At 46.3% G+C, this 23,791-nt stretch overlaps 5 non-coding genes across 5 annotated transcripts; 1 reads left to right on the top strand and 4 right to left on the bottom strand.

Annotated features, from left to right (window-relative positions):
* The first annotated feature begins 33 nt into the window (after positions 1-33).
* TRNAR-ACG (transfer RNA arginine (anticodon ACG)) lies at positions 34-106 on the top strand. The gene has a single exon. It is a non-coding gene; the product is annotated as a tRNA-Arg (tRNA).
* A 1,653-nt stretch (positions 107-1,759) lies between these two features.
* On the bottom strand, positions 1,760-1,832 carry TRNAR-ACG (transfer RNA arginine (anticodon ACG)). The gene has a single exon. It is a non-coding gene; the product is annotated as a tRNA-Arg (tRNA).
* Positions 1,833-2,785: 953 nt separating this feature from the next.
* TRNAR-ACG (transfer RNA arginine (anticodon ACG)) lies at positions 2,786-2,858 on the bottom strand. The gene has a single exon. It is a non-coding gene; the product is annotated as a tRNA-Arg (tRNA).
* A 2,454-nt stretch (positions 2,859-5,312) lies between these two features.
* Positions 5,313-5,385, bottom strand: TRNAR-ACG (transfer RNA arginine (anticodon ACG)). The gene has a single exon. It is a non-coding gene; the product is annotated as a tRNA-Arg (tRNA).
* Positions 5,386-6,358: 973 nt separating this feature from the next.
* TRNAW-CCA (transfer RNA tryptophan (anticodon CCA)) lies at positions 6,359-6,430 on the bottom strand. Its single transcript has one exon. It is a non-coding gene; the product is annotated as a tRNA-Trp (tRNA).
* Between the last annotated feature and the right edge of the window lie 17,361 nt (positions 6,431-23,791).

Here is a 23,791-nt window from a genome sequence, read left to right on the forward strand (position 1 = left end):
GCCTGCGAGGGCCAGGGGGCTGGTGAGGGGCCAGGGCCAGTGGCGCAATGGATAACGCGCCTGACTACGGATCAGGAGACTGCAGGTTCGACTCCTGCCTGGCTCGGCACTTTTAGCCTTGCGGCGGCTCCTCCTGCTCCCTCTGTGAGGGCCTTTCTTCTCCTGCCGGTCATCCATCCTCCCAGGCCTTCTGCAGGGCAAAAGTACTGGGGTGTCCTCTTGCCCTGCAGGATGGAAAGAGTTCCTCCAGACCTTATGGTGGAGCTGGGCACCCCAAAATGGGAAGAGCTGGGGCCCACACCACAGCCAGGGACACCACAGCAAATACCACAGCAGAATGAAGATGCGTCCTGAACAGCTCCCCTGTAGGCTTGGGAGAGTCAGCACTCTCAGTCTGTCCTGGCAGATCATGGGCTCTGGTCCCCAACTGCTTTTGAGGCCCACGTTGGTCTTGTTGCATTTTGTCAATGCCTCACAAAGTTCTGCATGCAACATCGATGAGCCATGGGGAAATCACGGAGAGGCCACCTGCCCACAGCACTGTCCCAAGCCTGACCTCAGCGTGGTTTAGGCGCCCAACCTTGTGATCCAGGTACAGACGTGCTGCCTTTGTGCCACAAGGTCAGGGTGGAGGGGTGCAGCACCCGGGCATCTCAGACCGCTTACTTTTATAACTTTGCAACCTTCTTTTAGGCATTAGGATTGCTCAGGAGACTACAAGGTATATCAGACAGGAAGAGGCAAAAGTATGTCTGCCAGCAGGCTTTAAAAAACTTTAACTGGGGGGAAAGCTCAAAGAGGTGTGGTAAAGTATGGAAAAGGACAAAGCTAGACTTGCTCCATGTTGTCAGTGTCTTGTTTGTACTGAGGAGGCTAGTTTTGGACACAGCGCCCCAACAATGGTCTTAGAAGTGCTGGATGGAGTGGAATAATCCTTCCTCTTGATCTGGCAGCTATGTTCTCGGTAGGACAGCCCAGCATGCAGTTGGCCTTCATGGCTGCAAGGGCACACTGCTGATTCTTCTTCAACTGGTTGTTCTCCAGGACCCCTAAGCCCTTTTCTGCACAGCAGTTTTCTTGACAGTCAGTAGTGCTGCATGGGGTTATCTCATCCCAGAGGCAGGAAATGGTGTTTACCATTACTGAACTTCCTTCACCCTGTCCAGGTCACTCTGAATGACAGCCGTCCCTGCCAGTGTCAACTGCTCCTCTACTCACTGGTGTCATCCATGAACTCACATAGGATTCATCCTAGCCCATTACTGAGTACTTCAGTGAAGATGTTCAATAGTATCAGTGGCAGCATTGACCCCTGAGGAGCTTTAGGAGCAATTAACCACCAATTAAGGCACTTCCAGTCCCTGACCACAACCCTTCAAGCCTAATGTCCCAGCCCACTTTCCTCACCCCTTACCCACTGTTGTTACTAGGGAGGCTTCAGCCAGCTTTCACTCAGTAGTGCTCAGGGAGACAGACAGGAGATCTGCACAGGGCTTATGAGGAAAACACACACTCAGAGACCTCAGAAGCAAACTTGCTGCTCAGCAGTCTGGGAGGTCAGCAGGCCAGGCCAAAAAAGGACTTGAGGAGTGGTGGCTCTTGAAGCAGGTGCTATGTTCACAGCTTTGATGAAGTGTTTCGCAAGACGATGCTCCTGTGATACTGATGTCAGAGAGATGGGAAAAAAGCCTGGAAGGGGAAGGACGTCATGAAGACAACTGTCCCCTGTCACCTCCACGACAGCCAGGCAGTTTCAGGGCGAGCCAGGCAGGAGTCGAACCTGCAATCTCCTGATCCGTAGTCAGGCGCGTTGTCCATTGCGCCACTGGCCCCAGGCTCTGGTCCCACCTGGTGCCCCCACCGTGCTTTCTGTACCACCTGGGTGTGTTGGTGGTCAAAGGGAAGTGGCAAGACCTCACCCAGCTCCCTCCTCTCCCATGACAGCCTAGCCCTACCCACCTATGGGGGAGACGTCAGTATTGGTCCCACTGATCCCACCACCCAGGAGAAGTGGTGCCTGTGTTGAGTGCCCCCACAAGGAGGCCAGGCAGCAAGGGCAGATGGTGGCCTTCAGCCCCTCAGCTGCTCTGGTGGGTTGGCGGTGGCATCTTGCCTGCCCCATGTGGCTACAATTCCCAGCCAACACAGGGCTTGGAGTAGCCCAGGGCTCTCTGAAGCCATGGTGCACAGCTGAGGGTTGAGCTCAGCCCAAGGCCACCTGTTTTGTCCTACACTTGCTCCTGCCTGATGACAGAGGGCAGAGCCGGTGAGCTGTGGGTAGCAAGATCTTGCTTGATGGTCAATTGGTCTGAGCTAGCCTGTACATGGGCATCTTCAACCTTGCTTGTGCAAGCCACACGCAGGGTGAAGGTACCACAAAGATGGTGACAAGCCCATGAGCCTGCCAACGTGGGATGGAGCAGCAAAAGGACATGGAAGCAGGAACTTCTCATTGAATAATTCATGTTGGAAATGACATGTGGAGGTCTCTAGTCCAAATTTCTGCTCAACATTCAGATCAGTGCCTTGCCTGCTTGAACTCTAACTCCAAAGATGGGAGAATCCACAGCCGCTCTGGGCCCCTCTGCCAGTGATTTACCATCCTCACGGTGAAATTTTTTTTTGCCAGTAAATCCAGTCAGAGCCTCCCCTGACGCGAGGGAAGGTTTTGCTCTGCAGGAAGCCCAGCAAGAAGGGAGAAACTCCAGGCAAAGGCAGGCCATCATGGAGAAAGAGGTCCCCTGTCGCCATCAGTACTCTGGCCAGGCTGTGGGCAGGAAAATGGCGAGCCAGGCAGGAGTCGAACCTGCAATCTCCTGATCCGTAGTCAGGCGCGTTGTCCATTGCGCCACTGGCCCTCATCCTCCTGCACCTCTGGGGGCTTCCCATCAGTGGATGGGCTTTGTGTGGGGAGCAGGGGAGGGTGCAAGAGGATTTGGTTAAGTATAGAAAAAATTCAATTTTATGAGATGCCTGGAAGCCAAGTGATCTAATCCCCTGCTCAGATCATAAAAGTCTTTCACATATAGGTCATTTTGTTAGTCAAGCTTTGAATGTCTCCAAGGATGAGAACTCCCAAACCTCTCTGGGACCCTGTTCTATTGTGTGACCTCTGATGTGTGAATTTTTTTCCTGCCATTTAATAGAGATTTTCCTTGATGTAATCAGTTTTTGTTGAGCTCCCTTCTCTATGTTCACAAGATAAACCTGGCTCCACTTTCTCTGTAGGCGCACATAGTATAAGACAAGATTATAACCCTTCCTTGACCTCTTCTCTGTATTATAGAAACCTAGCTCTCTGGGCCACTCCTCATCAGTCACTCCACCACCTTCTCATCTGGATGACCATCTCTGGGACTTAATGCAGTATGTAAATGTCTGTCTTGTTCTGGAGATCCCAAAACTGGACAGAGACTCCAGATGTGGTCCCACAAGTGTCAAACAGGATGATAATAATTCCCTCAATCTGATAGGTAAAATTAGCTGCTGACACAGGCAAATTAAAGCTCAGCTGGAGTTTAGAGTGGTAGGGGTGTGAAAGGTCAACAAAACGGCTTTTAGAACCACATTGACAGCAAAAGAAAATTAAAAGAAAGTGTGGCAACACTTCTGTGTGAGTGAGTGAGGGAAATAGCAACAGACGTGGAGCAGGCTGAGGTACTCAATGCCTTCTCTGCCTCTGTCTTTATTGATGAGGTCTGCTCTCAGCTTTACGTCCCTTTGTCTTCTGATAGAGCCTGTGGCAGTGGATTATTCACGGCAGAGGATGATCAAGTCAGGAATCACTTGAGCAAAATGGACACATGAAGGACACAAAAGTAGTTGCAAACTGCCAGGATAGATTTACTAAGGTCCTACCTGACCTACCCAACTGCCTGCCTTGCTGGAACCTGGGAAAGAAACACTTGTTTATCTTGACTTTTAAAAAGGGTCTCCGAGTCTTCCTGTAGCCAGATTGAAAAGGGACCAAATGAGAGGCTAAGAAGGTAGGTGAAAACCTGGCTGGGCCACCAGACCCAGTGTTGGGATCACGAGCTGGAAACGTAGCAAGTGTCCTGTTAGTAATGGAGTTTGCGTGTAGTCAGTTAGTAATGGAGGTGTTGATACTGATACTGACACTCTTAAATGTATTCATTAATAACCTGCACGATCGGATGGGGTGCACACTCGGCAAGTTTCTGGATGACACCAAATTGGGAGCAGAGGCTGATACATTGGAGGGCAGGATTGCTCTTCAGAGGGGCTTTGTGAGGCAGGAGAAATGGGCTGATAGGAACCTCATGAACCTTAGAGAGGACAAAAATAAAGTCCTGCCACATGGGGAGGAAGCACTCCAGCAGCACCCAGCAGAAACAGGGAACCTTTACCCAGGTGTGATTCAACCACACAGCCTCCTGATCTGGAGTCAGACATGCTGCCCTTGTGCCACAGGGTCAATATGGAGGGATGCAACCCCCAGGCACAGACTCAGCCTGGGTGGTGGGGATGTGCTCCCCATGAAGATCACACCAGAGCCGGCCACTACAGCTCCCAGGAGACCCAGGGCTGACCCCAACCCTGATAAGCTGGGCATTGCAGCTGAGCCTCCTGTGGGGCAAGTGAAATGTCGCTCCCGCCTCAGTCATTAGCTCTGGCACCCAGCAGGCACCTTTTGCACCAAATGAAAACTTACCTGCTGGGCCTCTGTTCCCATGCCTTGGTTTCAGCTCCCTCCCTTTTTCACTCCCTCTCTCTATCCCTCTCTCCTGCCCACCTTCATCAATGAAAAAAAAATGGGAAAACACTTTTCCCTCATATTTGGACAGAACCTCCCATTTCAATTTATACCTATTGACTCTCATCCTTTCATCGTGAAAGGCTGTCAAGAGCCTGGCTTGACGACTTCTTCATAGGTACTGGAAGTTTGCTATCAGGTCCTCACTGAAACCTCCTCTTCCCCAGGCCAAATAAACCCAGCAAGTATGAGGAGAAGCCATGGGACAAACACCAGACCATTTTGGTGGCCCTCCACTGGACTTGTTCTAGTTCATCAATGTCCTTATACTTGGGGCCCCAAAGCTGTGTGCAGTATTCCTAGTGTGGAACATGAGTAAGCAGTGGGAATAGAGGGATGTCAGTACTGAGTAGAAGAGAGTGATGAGACAAGGTGCCCAGCTCCACCATAAGGTCTGGAGGAACTCTTTCCATCCTGCAGGGCAAGAGGACACCCCAGTACTTTTGCCCTGCAGAAGGCCTGGGAGGATGGATGACCGGCAGGAGAAGAAAGGCCCTCACAGAGGGAGCAGGAGGAGCCGCCGCAAGGCTAAAAGTGCCGAGCCAGGCAGGAGTCGAACCTGCAGTCTCCTGATCCGTAGTCAGGCGCGTTATCCATTGCGCCACTGGCCCTGGCCCCTCACCAGCCCCCTGGCCCTCGCAGGCTGCCTACGTCCTTTGTTCGGGAGAACATCCTCTGTGCCCATCACAAAGACACCAAACAACATCCAACGCAACATGAAGCCGTGAGGGACATCAGCTGGACTGCCAGCCGCTGACTGCAGCCCCCTCAGCCCCCGGTCTAGCCACTTTGCTTTGCCTTGTGATTCAGCTTAGGCACTCTGTCTATGTCCTGCTAGATGCTAAATCAAAGTCAAGGTAAATGGTGTTCCTTGGTGTCCTCTTGAACATCGAGGAAGTCATCATCTCTTCAAAGAAACCTATCACGCTGGCCAAGAGTGATCTGCCCTTGGTAAACCCATGGTCACTGTTTCCAATCATTTTCGCATCCTTCCTTCATTTGGGCATGGCCTTCAGGAGTATTTATTCCGTAGTCTTCAGGTGGGCTCTGAGGTGAGGCTGACAAGGTTAGAGCTCCCCGGATCCTCCTTCTTACTCTTCTTGAAAAAACCTCTCATGTTGTTGTTCTTCAGAAACCTCTCCCTATTGCCATGATCTTCCATTGAGTAATTGTCCTTGATCCCCTCCAGAAATCCCCTGGTCCGACTGTACCACCCCATGTTTCCCTCCCAGGCAAATATTGCCTGAGGGTAAGTCCAGGTGCCCCAGGAGTGGCTGAGCATGCAGTTCTGCAGCTTCTTGCAGTTTCCTGAGGAAGACTTCCCTTCCTTCAGGTTGTTGATGAGGCAAACTGTAGCAGACACCCACCACAACCCCCCCCCGCATTGGCCTCCACTCTGATGATGATCCATAAGGTCCACCCAGCACAACCTGGCTGTGGGTATCACATTTGCCCTGGCATAGGGCATTCCTGAGGTGCCCCCCTGGAGTTGGCCAATGCCTTGCAGAGCCCTGCCTGTCCTGCAGAGCAGCCCCACAGAAAAGCAGGGGTCAATAGAGAGGGTGGTGAGTGGTGCCCGAAGGCTGACCCCGGTGTGATTCGAACACACAACCTTCTGATCTGGAGTCAGACGCGCTGCCCTTGCGCCACGAGGTCGGGATGGAGGGACACAGTGCCCTAGCACGGACCCTGGCCAGATGTCTTCTCCACAGGGAGCACCCCAGGGTTGTCCAGGAACCCCCCAGCTGCAGGTATGGAGGGGAAGGGTGGCCAAGGCCTGGCTGCAGAGAGGAGTCCAGGCTGGAGGATGAATGTGCAGGGTGGGATGGGGTGATCTGTGGGTTCAGTGCAGGCAGGAGCCAGGCTCAGGGATGCTGTGAAGGAGGATGATGGCCCACGGCAGAACATAATGAAGGGACCAGGTCTTCTCCTGCAGCACAGCCTGAGATGGGCTCTGAATATGTACCCAGAAATGGTGGTGGATAGTGTTAAGAGCAGACAGCCCATGGGCTCAGCCCAGTCACAGATGGACACTACAGATCCTGATGTAGGTAACCAAACCCTGTTTTGGCTGGGAATGGCAGCTGGACCTTCTGCAAGGAAGGCAAGACATCTCACCAGTGCAGGCAAGGTCCACCAACAGGGCAGGCAAGGTTCACTGCCAGCTCTGGCTGCCCAGTCCTTTCCCCATGGGTGGTTAATACAAAGGTGGACAAAAGTGTCAGAGAGGAGATGAAACTTTCCTTCTTCCTCTCCAACTCCATGCCCACCCCAGCATGCTGAAGGAAGTCTGCTGGGTACTCGGCTGGCTGGGGCCGGGACATGGTGTGGGCACCATATGGGCAGTGGTGCAATGGACAATGCACCAGAAGACTGCAGGTTTGAGTCCTGCCTGACTCGACCTAATCCAGCCCACAGCCTGGCCATGCTGGAGGTGATGGGAATCAGGCTGCCCTGCTGGAAGTGGTGGGTAACCAGCCTTGGGTATGGCTGGCTCTGGCTTATTCCCTTACTTTTTCATGTATTCTGCCAGCAATAAGACATTCTTCTATCAGAAATCCATCAGGCATTTTTTCTCAAAAACATCTGTTGTTACACCTTGTTCACGAATGTCTCGTTTCATCTGGACCTCCTGCAGGACTGGATAGAGGCAGGGTGGCTGCACCTCCATCCGTCCCATTCTCTTTCTCTTTCAGAGCATGTTTTTTTCTGCTCAACCCATCTTTGCTTTGCTCCACCTCCATTTCATCCCACATTGTTCCTCACTGCTCTGCCTTCTGCCTAGTGTCACAAATTCTGACATCTTTGCACTCAGTTCCTGCTTGCCCCAGAGTTCATGCTAAAAATCTGAGTTAGAGCTCTGACAGCATTACCAATATGTCTCTTTCCTTTTAAAGAAAATAAACTATTTAATATAAGTGTACAAGCTTGTGATGTAAAGCAGAATTTATTGTTATTATTAAGAACGATCCCTTTCAGAAAATCCTTGAGAAATGAAGATAAAAAATGAGAAAATGATTAATAATGTAAATAAAAACTACAGCATCCAAATGAGGAATGGCATAAATTACAGTTTAATAAATGCATTTTTTTCTGCAGTGGATATAGTTATCTAGCTATACTTAAGGCAGTTTCCTTGAATTGCATAGCCAATGAGCTACTTGTCCACCATATGTATGGACTGTATACAAATATATGAGACACACACTATTCATTTGGAGAGAAAGATGGCTGCTTAACTTTATTAGATTTCTATTTGTGGATAATTGTTTGGGAGTAAGTCACAGCAATCTCACCTGGGCTAGTGGTAGGGTACATTTCTACATGGAAATGTTCTTCACTTGTGAAAAAAGATATCTCAGCAGACGACTTTCTGAAATCCTTCATTTTCAAGCTTTTGAAAATGAGCCTTATTTTTAAAAGAAATAACTGGCATCATGTGGTTACTGCTCTCTGAATGTACGAGGTAGCATTGATTAGCAAGGCGTGAAGCGCTAGGGGAAGGTCTCCTGGGGTGGGATGCTGGTTTAGACACCTGAATGTGTCTACAAGGAAGATGCCTACTTGTGCCCTAGGCAGCAGAGCTCCCATTATTACTATAGTTACAAGTTTTATAAAGTTATATAAAATTATATGAAGTTAGAAAACGGTTAACTTTATCGTTATAGGCTTATCCTGAATGTGGAAAACTCACTCCAGTCCCTAAAATTTGGTGTCTGCAACTAAAAGCCATCCCTGCTCTCCAGACGTATTAATAATAGTCACGTACCCTGTGAATTATTAATGCTGAAGATGGTGCAAAGAGGCAGGCACCTTCCTTTCCATCCGAGCAAACCCTGCCCACAAGAAGGGCTTTGCTGTCCCTTCCTCCGCCAGCATGTCCTCCCACAAGAGGGAGCCATGAACCAGCTCATGGGCTCCACAAGCTGCAAAGCCAGGCTGGGGATGCATTTTGCTCTAGTGAAGGACCCTCCATCCCCAGGGCAGGCTGAAAATTCAGCTTCTTTCCTTCCTGGAAATACAGTTGTTTCTCCACAGCCCGTGGGTTTTTTGGCTCTTCAAGTCCCACTGGTCTCTGTTAGACCCCCCCATCAGCCCACAGTTTTCTACAAGTGCAGCCTCAGCTGTGGTCGCAGGGAGCTTCACCTGCTGCCTGCTCCCCACTGACCACCTCGCAGTGGCACCTCTCATCTATCCCACTCTGATACTTGCCGAGTTTCCAACTGCGTGACATGCGACTGCCTAAATTCAGGCATCTAGTGTTGTGTTATGGAATATGCTGCCTGGTCTATATTTGCCTCTCCAGGAGCATCTGAGTATCCCAAAGACTTCTGTCCCATGCAGATATCTTGGATGCTTCAGGACATATATAGTGATATAATCAGGCAACCGAATCCTGCCTGGGGGTTGGAGTCAGCTCAAAGATTTGGACAATTAAAGTAGGTGTCTCCACATAGCGGTATATTTGTGTGTTAGATAGCTGATACACTGCTAGGGCCATAAAATATCTTGAAGAGACGCAGAAGAGATTTCTGGACACTTGGCTTTGCTGTGTTCATTTTTATTTTTAAGCAGAATAAATTGATGTCTGTATGATAACAGTTTGATAGAACACTGAAATTTTCAAATTTCTCAGCAGAACACCTCATTTCTCCCCCAAGACCCCTTTCCAACCCCTTACAATGTTATAAATAAGGTCTGATTTTCAGCTAGTTCAAGGAGCTCTGCACCCCAGCTGCAATCAAATTCTGCTGATTTACGTTGCCATAATGCAAATCTGTATAAGTGCTTGGGGGAAGCACATGTTTCCCTTAATTTTAGTGTCCCAGGTTACTTCAGAGCTAGCCCAGGTCCATTGACTGAAAAATTCAAAATGAAAGAGATGTCCTCCCTTCTCAGGCATACTGCCTTCCTCATGCTCTCAAAGGATGTGTGAGTCCCAGGGAAAGATTCATAGTTTTCCGAGTCTGCTGAAATGAGAGAACAGATATTTCACATGCTGGTAGAAGCTTCTCCCTCATTATCTGCCACTCAGATGGATCTACATCTTCTTCAACATATCCCTACTCAAGGACATGTAGCTACAATGATTTCACCTGGTGGACACTTCTCAGGAGCCATCATGGTGATGGCAAGGTGAGAAATGTCTAGTGGAGATGTCTATGGCTGTCATGTCCATGGCTGAGGAGCTTGCTGCAGCACTGGAGGGATCTTCTACGGCCAGACCCTCTGTAACTTTAGGAGAAGTCAATCCATTGGGTCACCCAGGTTTCGTCCTGTATTGATGACTGTTACACGCTTCCTCACCAACTGCAATAGGAATGCAGGCATCTTCTGGAAGTACCTACTCATTGCTTCCCATGCTCCCATCAGAAGAGGTGAGCTCCTAGTGGGACTGATACCCATAAAGTACATTTTTCAGGCTAATTGTTAAATTAGCTAATGTAACTGGGTGAGGTAGGTAGGGACGCTACTCTATGGGTATTTTATATTGCTGTGGAAGTCAGGATTAGTAAGACCTACTCCATGGCAGAAAGATCACTAAAGGGTTTCTCTCTATTCCTCAGATTAAGAAATAGAAAAAACCATCTTCCAAAAACTGTCTGTCTCACCTGCCTCAGGCATATACCTCAAGACAGGGCTGAAGTCTCCTCTGGAAGTCCTTGTGTCTCCATTGACACCAAGGGAAAACTGGAAGATGATGTTAAATTAGACAGCTGGGATGAGTTTCATTGCACCTCTTTTGAAGGTTGACAGTACAGATGCCTCCATCTGAACTAGTCTTCTGCATTTTCTTCATAGTCAATGGATAGAAGCAAGTACTGGATGAATCTGCCAGAATATCACATTGACACTGGCTACACGACAGGCTCCAATGCAGGCTCTAAACTGAAGACATTTTAAGTGGGGTGAGGGGAACTCCACTTGTAATTTGCACGTATCTAATGTGAGACAAACTCCACCAAAACCCACAAAACAGAAGATCTCATTCATCTTAATAATGCTAATGACTAAAATAGTGATTAAAACAACCCTCCTCAGAATTCTGCAGTTGTTTGCTTTTTCACACCCTTCATGGAAATGCATGAAAAAGTCTCCAGCAGTCCTGTCTGCTGGTAAACTGGATGAACTGGAAACAAGCCTTTCCTGTGACCATTGCAACACTGAGCATGCAGAAGCTATTGACTGTATGGATGGTTGCTGACCTTCTCCAGCCCCAGCTGTAGGTCAGCTGCAGAACTTGTCATTAGGGAGGAGGCAGAGCTTTCCCCATGTGTAAGTTTTTCTTCTGTGATCCGTATAAAACATGTCTCTTACCTGGAATAACCTGGGAGAGGAGGAGAATAAACAAGAGCAAATGAAATTCAGAGGCACCAAGGCAGAATGAGATGGCAATTCTTTGCTAAGTGGTGAGAGAGTTCTAGTGTTTATAGGGCTTCTGGGAGCAAGAAGGACTGGAAACAGGGGTTTTACTTCAATGTATATAGCGTAACCCTTCGCCAAAATTGCTAGAGACCACCTCTGTGCATCACTTTCCCTGAACAACCACAGGGTCATCTCTGAGTTAGGAGAGGTGATCCGACCTGCTCCAAGCAACAGGGACTCTGGAGGGAAGCCCTTTACCAAAGTGAATTTCACTCCAAATCCAAAGGTTTTTTTCTGAGATAAAATTTTTTGTCATAATTTGAAGGGAATCATGATCATATAAATGCTTGTAGCCTGACAGTGTCATTGTCTGTGTAATGGCTGGAAATGAAAGAGAAGGATTTTGAATGTAAGATTATTGGACAAGCCTTCTTCCTCTACCAGGTTATTAACACACTTGAGGTGTTGCATTTGTCGTTCACCTCCCATGAAAAAAAAAAGGCAAACATTTCCAGTCCATCATTAAACAGAACAGGTCCACTTTTTGCAATTTAAAAAATAACTTTGCAGAACTAGAAAGTTGGGTTCCTGCTCCAGTCTGACTAAGTACGATGTTGGGTCCTGTCTGAGAGCGGAGATACTCCCCTTGGATTCAGTGCAAACCTGAGCCAGCCGAAGTTTTCTTGTCAAGGTCTTTGCTTCATCCATTTGCCTGGAGTGCCTGAAAAATGCACATAAACAGCTCTCCTGCCACGTAGCTGCCCGGGATACTCAATGGCACCTGCAAATTTGAAATTAAAAGTTAACAAAGAAACCAGAAAGGCAAAGAACAATGCACGTGGACTAAGGGGAAGGTTTATATTGTTGATATCAAGACCACTGGGTCAGAACAACATCAATAAATATCATGTACAGAAACAGGCTCAAATAAATGACACTGGTTTCTTTTGCTCTGAAGGAGAACCTGTGCTGTCAGCTACCATTTCAGTGTGACTGTTTGTAGCACAATTCAAACACTGTATGGACAGATCCTTGTGGAAACTGTATCATGAGTCTCGCTTATCCTCTGCTCTTCGTACATTTGCAAAACTGAGGGTGCTCCTCATGACATCTGCAAGCTCTGATAATGTGCACCACATATATGACCCTGCTGTATGTCCTGTGATGCAACACTGATTCCCAAGAGAAAGCAATAAAGAGTAACGGGCATTCCATCCATAGACATAGCAAATAAATGCATTTTGTTCTGTGAAAGGTGCTTTGAGGAAAAAAAGTCCTTTTTGTTTGCCAAACTATCCTTGAGAAACCAGAAAAGTGACAAAGCATTTCCTCAGGACTCCGTGGAGCAGAGAGTGGACAAATATCCATTTCTATTTTATGGGCATCCCTAAAGCATTTGGTCCTGCTTAAGAGAACACCATGAGCACTTGGGAGTTGTTCCTTGTGCTTCAGGCAATAGGCACAGGAACCCACAGTGCTGATCACTTCTCAGATGGCAAGATCTTACTTTTTAAGGAGAAAAATGGCATTTTTAATAATACAGTATGTTTCATTGAAATGAAGTGCTGGCAGCCCGAACACAAACCAAGCTGGTTAATTCTGAACTGTTGTACCACCTTGTTCTTGGGGTAAGGCATTAGCATTTGAGGAATTGAGGTGAGGGAAAACAGTGGGACATACTGACTCAGCCCTGGGGAGACTTTCTGGCAATCTCCACATGCTTTTATTATGCACTGTGAAACGAAATGAGCTCTCTGTGGAAGTGCAGGTTGATGCATTATGACTAACACATATGTTTTCCATAAGATAACAATCCATTCAAACTGAAACCATGTGAGAAGAACCTTAATTAATCTGCACAGCTTTCCTTAATAACCTGTTACTTTACCTCTGAGGTCTAAGTTCTTCTTCTTTAACATTCAGATACTTGCTCCATGTGATGTAAGAGAGATGGGAAATGACCCATGGTCTGTGCTGGCTTGACCTGAATGGATTAACTAACCACCTGGATATTTTCCAAGGTGTTTGAAAGCAAAATGAGCAAGCGCAGCATCCTGGAGGCATAGTTACCCGGTCACTGACAAGATCTGTACTTTCAACTGCAGCCTGAAGATCAGGGTCCGAGGCAGATTTGGCTTGCAAGGTAGAAAGCATGCAGCATGGTAGGGAGAGAGAGGGGGGTAGAGGAGATACAGGACATGTACCTCCAAGGGTGCCTAAAACATCACTAGGTGATTACCTTGTGGCTACAGAAAATCCCCTACCCACTGTTGAAAACAGGAGCTCAGACTCCTCACTCATGTGGAGACACCTATGGCTATGCGGCTGAAGCCCACTCCTGTTTTCTGAGCTTTGCCCTGCACTTCACTTCTTTACTGCAGAAGGAACAGCAGGAGACATCATGAGAGACTTGCTCCAGAAGAGCCTGTTGGCTAAGGCAATGTCGAAAACTAGCAGGAGAGAGTTTTGGACCTAAGTCTGCCGTGTCCCTGAAGACTACCTCAGGCCATTAGCCATCCCAGGATCCTTTCTTAGAAGAAATAATAGTTTGATGCTTGTATGACATTTGCAACAATTTGGCCCCAAAGCTCTGAGGGGGTCTGCAAACTGTCTGATATGTAGATATTAGTTACATTTATTAAATAATTTTGGAGAGAAAACATGGGTGATATTTCAGTTGGAGATGCCATTCCTCATCTTTTTTCTATGTACAGAAGACAGGCTGGAGCTTGGTACTTTCTGCTGCTTAAAAGCCTGGATGAAACTAAGGCAGCACCACTTCATGGGGGCGTTTCTAAAGATCCAACTCTTATTTCCTTTGTGTCTTACACCTGCACAGTGCAGAAAGTTTCATTTCAGTATGAACAGAAATTTTCACGTTAAGTGAAATAATGTATTTTTTTTCCAATGGCAATTTCATAGCAATAACTTGGAGAAGTCCCTGTTCTCTTCAGTCCGAATCAAACTCATTTCTGTTTTCCAGCTTGATGTGTCACTCAGAAGTTCAGCTATGCATGCAACACAGGCGGTAGATTACTCGCAGGCAACCTAACCACAAACCCATTGATCTGATAACATTTTGTGCCTATTCTTTCTCATCAGAGTACAAAAGGTTTTCTATGTGCAGGCAGCAGGACTTGGGACATCTTGGACACTTTCCTGTGTGGTCCAAGAGGAAGCTGCAGACATTACTGCCACATAAATGAGTATCTGATTGGAGGCTACTTCTATAACAAATACAGATGCTGTAAGAAAAACCCAGGAATATTCTATGTTCCCAAAAAATACAGAAAAGAAAAAGGAGGCGTGTTCTTAGCCTCAAAGTTATCTCTGCTCTTTAACTTAGACTTATTCATGATCCTTCAATAAAATGATTTTTCTTCTATTTTTGATGTTGGGTATATGCTTTCCCTCTTTTCCTTCTGGAGTTAACTTCTCACACTGCTAGATGTAATAACTTGGTTTAAGGCGAAAAATTCCAATTTTATCCACTACAGATATAACAAATTAAGACATGTTGTTCTGACAATGTGCCAGATTTCTGTATCTCACATAAAGGAGGAGGATTCATATTTTATTAAGATTGTATTTTATTTTGTTAACTAATATTTTATTAAGCTTCTGCTGTATTTTCAGGAAGAAAATTGGTTGTTTAGAATCATAGAATCGTTTAGGTTGGAAAAGACCTTTAAGATCATCAAGTCCAACCATTAACCTAGCACTGCCAAGTCCACCACTAAACCATGTCCCTAAGCACCACAGCTACCCATCTTTTAAATACCTCCAGGGATGGGGACTCAACCACTTCCCTGGGCAGCCTGTTCCAATGCTTGACAACCCTTTTGGTGAAGAATTTTTGCTACTATCCAACCTAAACCTGCCCTGGCTCAACTTGAGGCCATTCCCTCTTGTCCTGTCGCTTGTTACTTGGGAGAAGAGACCGATCCCTGCTACGCTACTGTCTCCTTTCAGGTAGTTGTTCAAATTTTTAGTTGGTTCAAATTTTATTTCTCAGTTAGGGAAATGATGCAAAAAATAATTTATTTGCGCTGATGAATAGAGACTGCAAACATTGCAGCAGAACCTTGGACTTTCTGCTATACTCACATCAACATCAGTCTCACATCATACTCACATCATCAACAGTCTTCTGGCACTCCCAGATGCCTTCTCTGCCACCAGAATGATGGCTAATTTTCTCTGGGTGGTCCATTACCAACCACCTTGATCTTTGAAGGTAACAAGTAATGAAGGTCTCTGGGTGGGTCGGTATTGAGAAGCAGCCTTCCCAGTGGCTGGGTAGGGAGGTACAGTTACCTCTCTGCTTGTTTTTGTGACCCTCTGTCATTGTTCGGGTTCAGCCATGCGCAGTGGTCAAGCTGTACTCATTGCCTCCCACATTCACCACTGCCAAGGTCCCCCGGACAGACAGGTCTGTTCTTAGAGCCCTTTAAATGCAAGAGTGCTCCCTCCTCCCCTGCTCAAAGGTGCTGGCATTGTGGCCCTGTCTCCGTGCTGCAGCTGAGACCTTCCACTATGAAGCTCTTCTCCTGCCTCATGGCTCTTCTCCTCTTCCTCCTCCAGGCTGTTCCAGGTAAGGGGCAAGACCCATGCTGGGGTCTGCCTGTGTAGGAGGTACAATTAGCTTGTGCAGTGGTGCAGGCTGTACTCCTCCACGCTCTTCAGCTCTTTTCATTAGAGCCATTCCCTATTTTTCAGTCTAGAAGCAGAAGTGAAAAATTAACCTATGGTGACCAGATGTCAAACCAGCAGCTCCCCACAAAAGCCACTACCAGGAGTTGGCTCCTTATGACTCCTTGAAGTCTCTTTATGCCACTTTGTGGCACTATTGGAAGATGGTACCATGGAAATCATCTGCCTCTTCTTACGCCAGAGCCATAAATTTTCTCCTTTGTGAATGGCAGAAGAGTGGCAGAGGTGTTCCCTTGTATTACTCAAGTTGAACTACACCAGTGAAGTTTACTTAAGCTCTCTGAATCTGCTGGTTCCCCTTCCTCAGCCCTTCTGCTGCACTGACTCATTTACTGATTGTGCTTTTAGCCTAGTTTTTCTTCATGCTTAATGAAACGCCCCATCTTGGAGTAAGTCTTTCAGAGAAGGAAGGAACTGGGCCAACGTCTTGTCCCTGTTAACTGGGCCAGATCCCAGCTTCTGATTTTTTTAAGTCATAGGTACATCTCAGGGCATATGAACACCATGCTGTCCCTTGCATGACCAGCCTGCAGCATTGCAGTCCTAGAACTCAGAAGCATCCAAAGGCTGGGCTGTCCCTACCCACTACAACATGCATGACCAGGATATGTTCAGAAACTTGCCATCAACAGCTCCATTTTTCTCTAGTTGTACAAAGGCCTTCCTTGGAGTCCTGTGAGGCCCCAAAACTTTTTGAAAAGCTGCCTTGGGCTTCGTGGGTATTTGTATCAGACCCCTAATTGGGGTCCACGGGGTTTCAGCAGGAGGAAGACCATGAGAAATGGACTGATCCTGCAGCACAGCTGGGAATCCCATTCTTCCTGTAGGTCTCAGCATGCCCAAAGACACCTTACGTTGTGTTGGATACCACGGTTTCTGCTTCCATTCAAAATCCTGCCCAGAGCCATTTGCCGCATTTGGAACTTGCTCTCGGCGTCAGAAAACCTGCTGCATAGGTATGTGTGGAAACCCTGCCCAGGCAGGCAACATTTGGAGAGGAGATTACTAAAGTCAGCAAAACACACTCTTGCTCTGTCTCCAAATAACTTAAGCCACCTCCTCCCATCTACAAAGATGGACCTGGCTGTTCTTCCATTAATGGCAGCATGGAGCACAGGACCAGAATTGCCATTTTGGGCTGGCTAAATACCACGTAGTCCAATGTCCTGCCTCTAACAGAACAGATGCCTGGGGAAAGAAAACAAAAATTGTGGCCCACACAGAGTCCTCCTTCCTTCATATATCTTCCTATAATCATCTCTTGGGGGACTGCCGACTGCATCCACACTGCTATGTTTAATAGGTGCCAGCTGACCTCTTCCTTGTAAATTTATGTAATTCTTTCTGGACATGCTTATTTTTGGAGCTCCTCAATAGTCAACATATATCATTAGGTCAATACATGCTTTATAGCCAACTGTGCTAATCAGACCTAAGGTTCATCTGATCCAGCGTCTTGTATCTGTCCGTGGCCAGAAGTGGATGTTTCTATACAGTTACTCTGTGTGTGTAAAATGGCTATTAATTAACACCACAACCATATAATTACACTTCCTTATATATTCTCCTGGCTTTCATGAATTTGCAGCTCAGGACTTTTAGATCTAAGCATCTTTGTGTTTAAAAGTCCTTACTGGATTTTTCCCCCTTAGATCAGGAATTCCTTCTGTTTGCTTTAAAACCTCTTCCCTCATAATTTTATTCAGTACCATCTACTTCTGTACTGCAAATGAAATGTAGTTATTCTGCAAACACCTTCTTCATACCTTTACAATATCCTTCCTTCAGTCGTTTCTTATCCAAGTTGGTGGGTCACAAATTCCTCTTTTTACAGAAGTGCTCCGATGACCCTCATAGTCTGTCTTTGTGTCATTGCTTTTGGAGACACAGTAACCAGAACTTCATACTTTCCATGCATGAGTTGGTTCAGATGGTGATGTAATGTTTTCTGTTTTGACTTAAATCCTTTTCATTGCAGATACAACATCAAACTTCCATACTTGTCAAGATGAGGGGGGTCATTGTGTACCTCCAGAAATCAAATGTCTGCAAGAACAAGTGGGACTTTGTCCTCACAGAGAATGGAAGTGCTGTACAGAAGTGTAATAAAGACCTCATGGAATTGCAGAAAACCACAGAAATGCATGGCCAAGAAAACAAACGAGTTTTCTTCCTAGTGTTGTGAAGAAGATGTCTAGTTTTCTCAACATGTGAAGTGTATAATTAACTAGAGGTGATATGTTCCTTTATATAACAAAGGCAATAAATACTAAATAAACACGTATAACAGTTGTATACGTATGGAAAGAGGCAGAATGCCTCTGTATTACACCCATACACAGCAATCCACAGAAACTTTGCTGTAACATCCTTGGAAATCACATCCCCTCACAATCCAAAGCTCACCTCTCCCTCCCTCTCTCCCTCCCTCCCTCCCTCCCTCCCTCCCTCCCTCCTTCCTTCCTTCCTTCCTTCCTTCCTTCCTTCCTTCCTTCCTTCCTTCCTTCCTTCCCTTCCTAAAAGAAGGAGAGACAACCTCTTGTCCTTCTGTTAAAGTGACAGAAATAAGGACTGTCCAACAGGCATGGTCAGGCCTTGTCTACACTATTCAACTCCCATTCTCCAAAGCAGGATGCCAGTCAATTGCTCTTCCCCACCTCCCTATTTCTATCAATAAACTGGAACCACTTGAGCACAGGTCCCACCTATGGGACGTCTTCATGTGTGACTGGGCAAATCTATCTAAAACCGTCTATCTAAAACCATTTTATGCAGTCTGTGCTTCCCTCTGTGATAAGTTTGAATTTATCAACTGCAGAAGTTTCATCCAAAATGTAGAAAAAAAAGTGTTTGCTTGCCAGTGTCATCTCCATGTGCTCAGCAGCTCCCAGTCATGACTGCTGGCTTTCTAATTTATCCAGTTGAAGGCTGAGTAGCTGGACATCTTTGCAGAGGAAAATGAAAAGGGGTGGCATTCATCTCCCAGCCACCGTTGGAGCACAAGCTGTGACACCTTCCTTGGATGGGAGGATTTCAAATACTTCCCACACAGGACAGAAAGTCCCTTGCAGCAGCAAACTTCCATCATCCTGTTTCTCGGCTGCTGAAATATCCTTTCCACTGGCCTGAACTAATGCAAATGTCTTGTTCATGTCCCCACCACACACTTCAGAAAGGTCATTCTCTAAACCAGTGTGTTAACCATCATCCTAGCCATCCTAGGCTGCTCTTCTGGTCTACAGACAGGAACAGATCCACTGGTAACGTCATTACACTCATCCCTCACTGACCAAAGACCGATCTCCCTCTTAGTCAGCCAGCATTTAGACAGGTGTGATGACCTTGGTCTAACACCTTTTCCCTCCATTCTAAAGATGTATAAAGTGATATTGACCTCTGCCAATGGGAAAACTTTATTTCCGTAGCAGCATCACCTCTCCAGGTGACAGTCTAGGTAACCAACCAAGAACTTAACAGGGATTCTTAGTAATTGGAGATGAACACTCTTCAAGTGAGATCTCCAATCAGGTGTTCAAACTAATATAATTCATTTTCTCCTACGAATATTTATGCTGCAAGAAATTCTTTGCACTCTTTTAATATCTCGGAGGGTGTTTTCTGCCATGTCTATTGCTGGTACTGGAAACAAGTGGAAACAAGTATTTTATGTAGGTGTTCCTCGACTTTGTATCACAAATCAGGCAGGTGTGCGTGGCTTGCAGCTGGAAACAGCAGAACCCTTCCTGAAGCCACGTTTTTTACCTAGGATGGAGTACGAAAGGGGAAGAAAGGTTTAGAAATTCTTTGAGAGTTTTTTTAAGCATTTTGTCTTTGACTGTTTTCTGCCCTTCCTTTTTTGTGCTAGAGAAGAGGGAGGGCAATTTATGTAACTACACAGAGAGAAAATAAATCTCTAGGGAGGAAAAAACCCACAAATATATAAGCATTATGTAGTAGATGCCAGCCCAGGCTTGTGGTCTGCCTACACCAGTTGATCTGCACTATTCTAGTATTTTTTAGTGTCAGCAGCTCTTCCTGGAGGAGTCTCAGCAGGATGAGCAAGAACAGAAAGATGTGGAAAGAGAAGCAATGCTGTAGATGGCTTGTCTGCTTCAGAAGTGGGTAGGAGAAGCCAATTTTCATTCATTTCATAAGAAACTGAGTTTTTTTGAGAAAACTGTGACAGTGACTATGTCTGTAGGAAGCTGCTGTCCCTGGCTCTCTACCTTACCCCAATGCCAGATGTCATGCCCTGGGGGGAGTCATCAAAAGGAAACATCTACTTGCAGAGCTACCTGTCTATTACAGTCTTCTTGATTAGTCTAATCATACTTACCAGCATCATGTTGTTGTTATATTTGGATGCTTTACAGGATTGAGGACAATTAAGCTTTTTTCTTTAAGGAAACGGCAAATAAAGAAGTGAAGCACAGAGGGAGTGTTCAGGTGAGAGGCTGCTCTCAGGTCACTCCACCATTTCACTATGACTCTGATGGTTGAATGAGATGAGCAGAGCAGGGTCTATACACAGACAAAGCCAACTGGCACAGCTGAAAAGTTGGACAGGTTTGAGTACACAAGTCTTTATCCAGACCTGAAACAAAAGTGTCTCTTCCAAAGCTCAATGCAAGTTGAGAAAAATCCCTTGTTGACACATCCTTGATGGTCTGTGGAAAGCAGACAGTTCAATGACCCAGGAACCAGCTCTCCACTGACTCAGGCATTCAGCTATCCAGATGTCCCCCATCATACAGCATGCCAGACAGGAACGCTGCCTACTCCTCCCCATGAGTTACGTGGCTTTTCCAGGGTAGGAGGATGTAAGTGATTTAATTAATCAATACTGGTGGCTCTGAGTGCCCTGCTGAGCTGTTTGCAGGTCATTCCCCCAACTAGGATACCTAGTCCAGCAGCCTCAGGAGCAATTGCTATTACAGGGAAGAAGAGATTGCAACCCGTTATCAACAGTCACTAAAATGCTGCAGAGAGAGAAAGAGAGATTCGGAGTTGGCAAAAGAGTCACCCATTGGAGAGTCATCCTGAGACTTCAGATTAGGCTTGAAAAACATAGTAGTTCTGTTTTCATTAAAAGAAATTCCCGCTAGAAGGATTTTGGGGTACAAAGCTGTGTACTATTACACTGTGTACTTACTACACTGTGTACTGCTGTGCTTCTCTTATCTCCTTCCCCTTGCCTCTCCCTAGTGCCATTGCAAGTTATTTTCCAGGGAGAATTTACTTTAAAGTCTTAATAGCCTTGGTGTTTCTATCTGGCCACCCACTGCTCAGCATCTGCGCATCTCACCATCTTCCAGACAGAAAGACTCTCAGTGTGCCTAGGAGCAACAGCAACACCAACTCCCCCTTGGGACCCCCCATGTCTACATCCACAGTGGTCTTTACCCAGCACAAGCCCAACTCAAAATCTAGAGGTGCAGCCATCAGCCAAACCTTTGGGAAATGTCAAGAATGACGTCCTGACATGCATTGCACGACTCAGGCACTTCACTGAATTGTGGACACAAAGCAAATGTTGGGCTTGCTCTGGCTGTCTCTGAGGCTATGTTGTGTTTGTAAGATAGGCAAAGCCAGGCTATGGTGCTGGAGCTGGATCGTCTATGCCGGTAAATTGTCAGTGTGGTCTTGGACATGGTTTTGGCTGTCTCCTTCCTTTTAGTGGAGTTGGGGAGGGTGTTTTGGAGGGATGGGGATCGATGAACATGTTTAGATCAGACAGAAGATGGGAAGGAAGATAGCAGAGAAATCATTTGCAAATCAAACCCAGGCGCACAAATAACCAGAGGACAGATGTATGCTTGGGCAGACAACTGTGCTTTGCTTCCACAAAGCATTTGGGCACATGTGTATCCCTAAGCTCCTGAGTTTTTCTGATGACTTCAAAGCCCAAGATCATACTGCCAGTCAGTGCAAGCTGAAGATAGAGCCCAGGTCTTCCCCAACTCTTATATCTTCCAAACTGGCAACTCACTCTCAGAAAACTCAGTACATTTTCATGCCAATTCAGTATCTGAATTGCTACAACTGTTCTAGTAAACTGAGAAGTCTCAGGGCCCCTTCTCTAGCCCTGAAGCCAAATATCATAATCTGACCATGTCCATCCTCTCTTCTCCTCCAGAAACAGATGGCTACAACCAGGCTGCCTGGTGGAAGAGATCCCTGATCCCAGACACACTTGGCAATTGTTTGGGAGAAAAATAGTTAGCCTGGACAAAAACTTTTCCAGGGATATGCTAAGCATTTCACTGTTTGGATTATCAAATCCCAGTGCTTGTGTCCTGCCCTGTTTTTTTTACTAGTAAAGATATATCCAAGGAGTTCAAGTTTTGATAAAGGGAAGATGCGTGAGAGAGGATTAATATATTCTTTTATAATTAGAATTTTTTAAAACCTCACTTTTTTTTACTTTTTTTTTCGTTTTTTTTTTTTTTTAATGAAATAACCTTATTTATGACCTACTCCATGACCCACTGAAATCAAGTGAAGTCAATGAATGGGCTTTAGTCTGTTCCCACTGAGTTTTCCCACATGTAAATACACCCCCACTACCACACCAGAGTCAGCCTCTGTTGTCTAGTCCCCTGACAGGTGGCTGATGTCTCCATAAACCTGTTTCCCACCTCCCTGAGTATTTTGGAGCAGTGATGTGCCCATGCAGGGCTTGGTCTATGCTTGAGTGCATATATATTAGGAGGAAGTGGAGAAGATGTTGTGTCCTGAAAATATGCCACTCCGGCATGTACGTTAGCCATGGAACATGGATCTTCTTCAAGAAATGCTCCCTTGTCCGTAATCAACATTATAATGACAGTGATAATGAAATTGCTTTCTTACTTTGGCATGTCTTGCTCATTCATTTCTAAAGCACATTTTCTTATCTGAGACTTGGAGGTGAACTGATGTCAATCAAAGTGTGATTTACTCCCATGTTGAGCATAAAGGTTCTTCCAGAGGTAATGTGAGGGCACTGTCCTTGCACCAGTCCAGGACACTGGTGAACCAGGACACTGGTTCCAGACAACAATACAGAAGCATCCAGAAAGTTTGGATCAGAAGTCGGACCTAAGTCTTTTCATGTCTTACATATGGACTTTCACCATTGAGTTTTACTTCCATTTTTTTTCTTCTTCTCACTTTATTTCTGTTAGTTTTAGCTGATTTTGGTTGGGTAGTGGCAGTTTGTAATTGTTTGCTAATTTGTTCAAGATCTCAGCTTCCCTGAGTCATGAAGGAGGGCAGTGCTCAACTTTAGTACAGGGGGAAGAGGCACTATAATTAGCAAGTTAATGGCTTGCTAGAAGATTTCACTAAGATGCCATCAGATGTAAGTCAGCAAAGAATAAAGACCCTGCTATTAGCCCCAAATTGGGGCTTCTGTGCAGATAAAACACGCAGGAAAGAGTCACAGTCTGCACAGTTCCCGAAGAAACTCATCGAGGGATTCACTGAGGTCACCATAACCATGGATGAAAGCCCTCCCATGAAAGCAATTCCCCCACCCGCAAAGGCACATTGCAAACTCGAAACATGGAGTGACCTGGGGGCGTGAAAGAGACCCATGGCTCAGCAGCCACATAGACTGGTGGAGGACAAGGTCCCAGCAGCTGCAGCTGTCCAGCCAAGCATTTATCATTTCTCAGAAGATCCTGGGTCAACGCCAAATGAAAAGGGCTGTGCTCAGATTTGCAGATGGTGTGTGTCCACTGACTGCTATGTCATGAGGTGGTTTTAAAGCCAGCACTGTGTTCCTCCAACCTTACTAAGAAACACACAGCCATCACTGGCTGCTCTCCATGGACCAGGGTTATCTGGGGGCAGGAGGAGGGGCTTGTTCAGGTGTATACCCCAACTCTGCCAAAGAGATGGAAAGGATCTTGCTTATCCATCTAAGTAAAGACTTATTGCCCTCAAAACCCTGGC

The sequence above is a fragment of the Nipponia nippon genome, unplaced genomic scaffold (assembly GCF_047370975.1).
Source record: "Nipponia nippon isolate SJK-2023a ecotype South Korea unplaced genomic scaffold, ASM4737097v1 scaffold_4, whole genome shotgun sequence".
Classification (NCBI taxonomy): Eukaryota; Metazoa; Chordata; class Aves; order Pelecaniformes; family Threskiornithidae; genus Nipponia; species Nipponia nippon.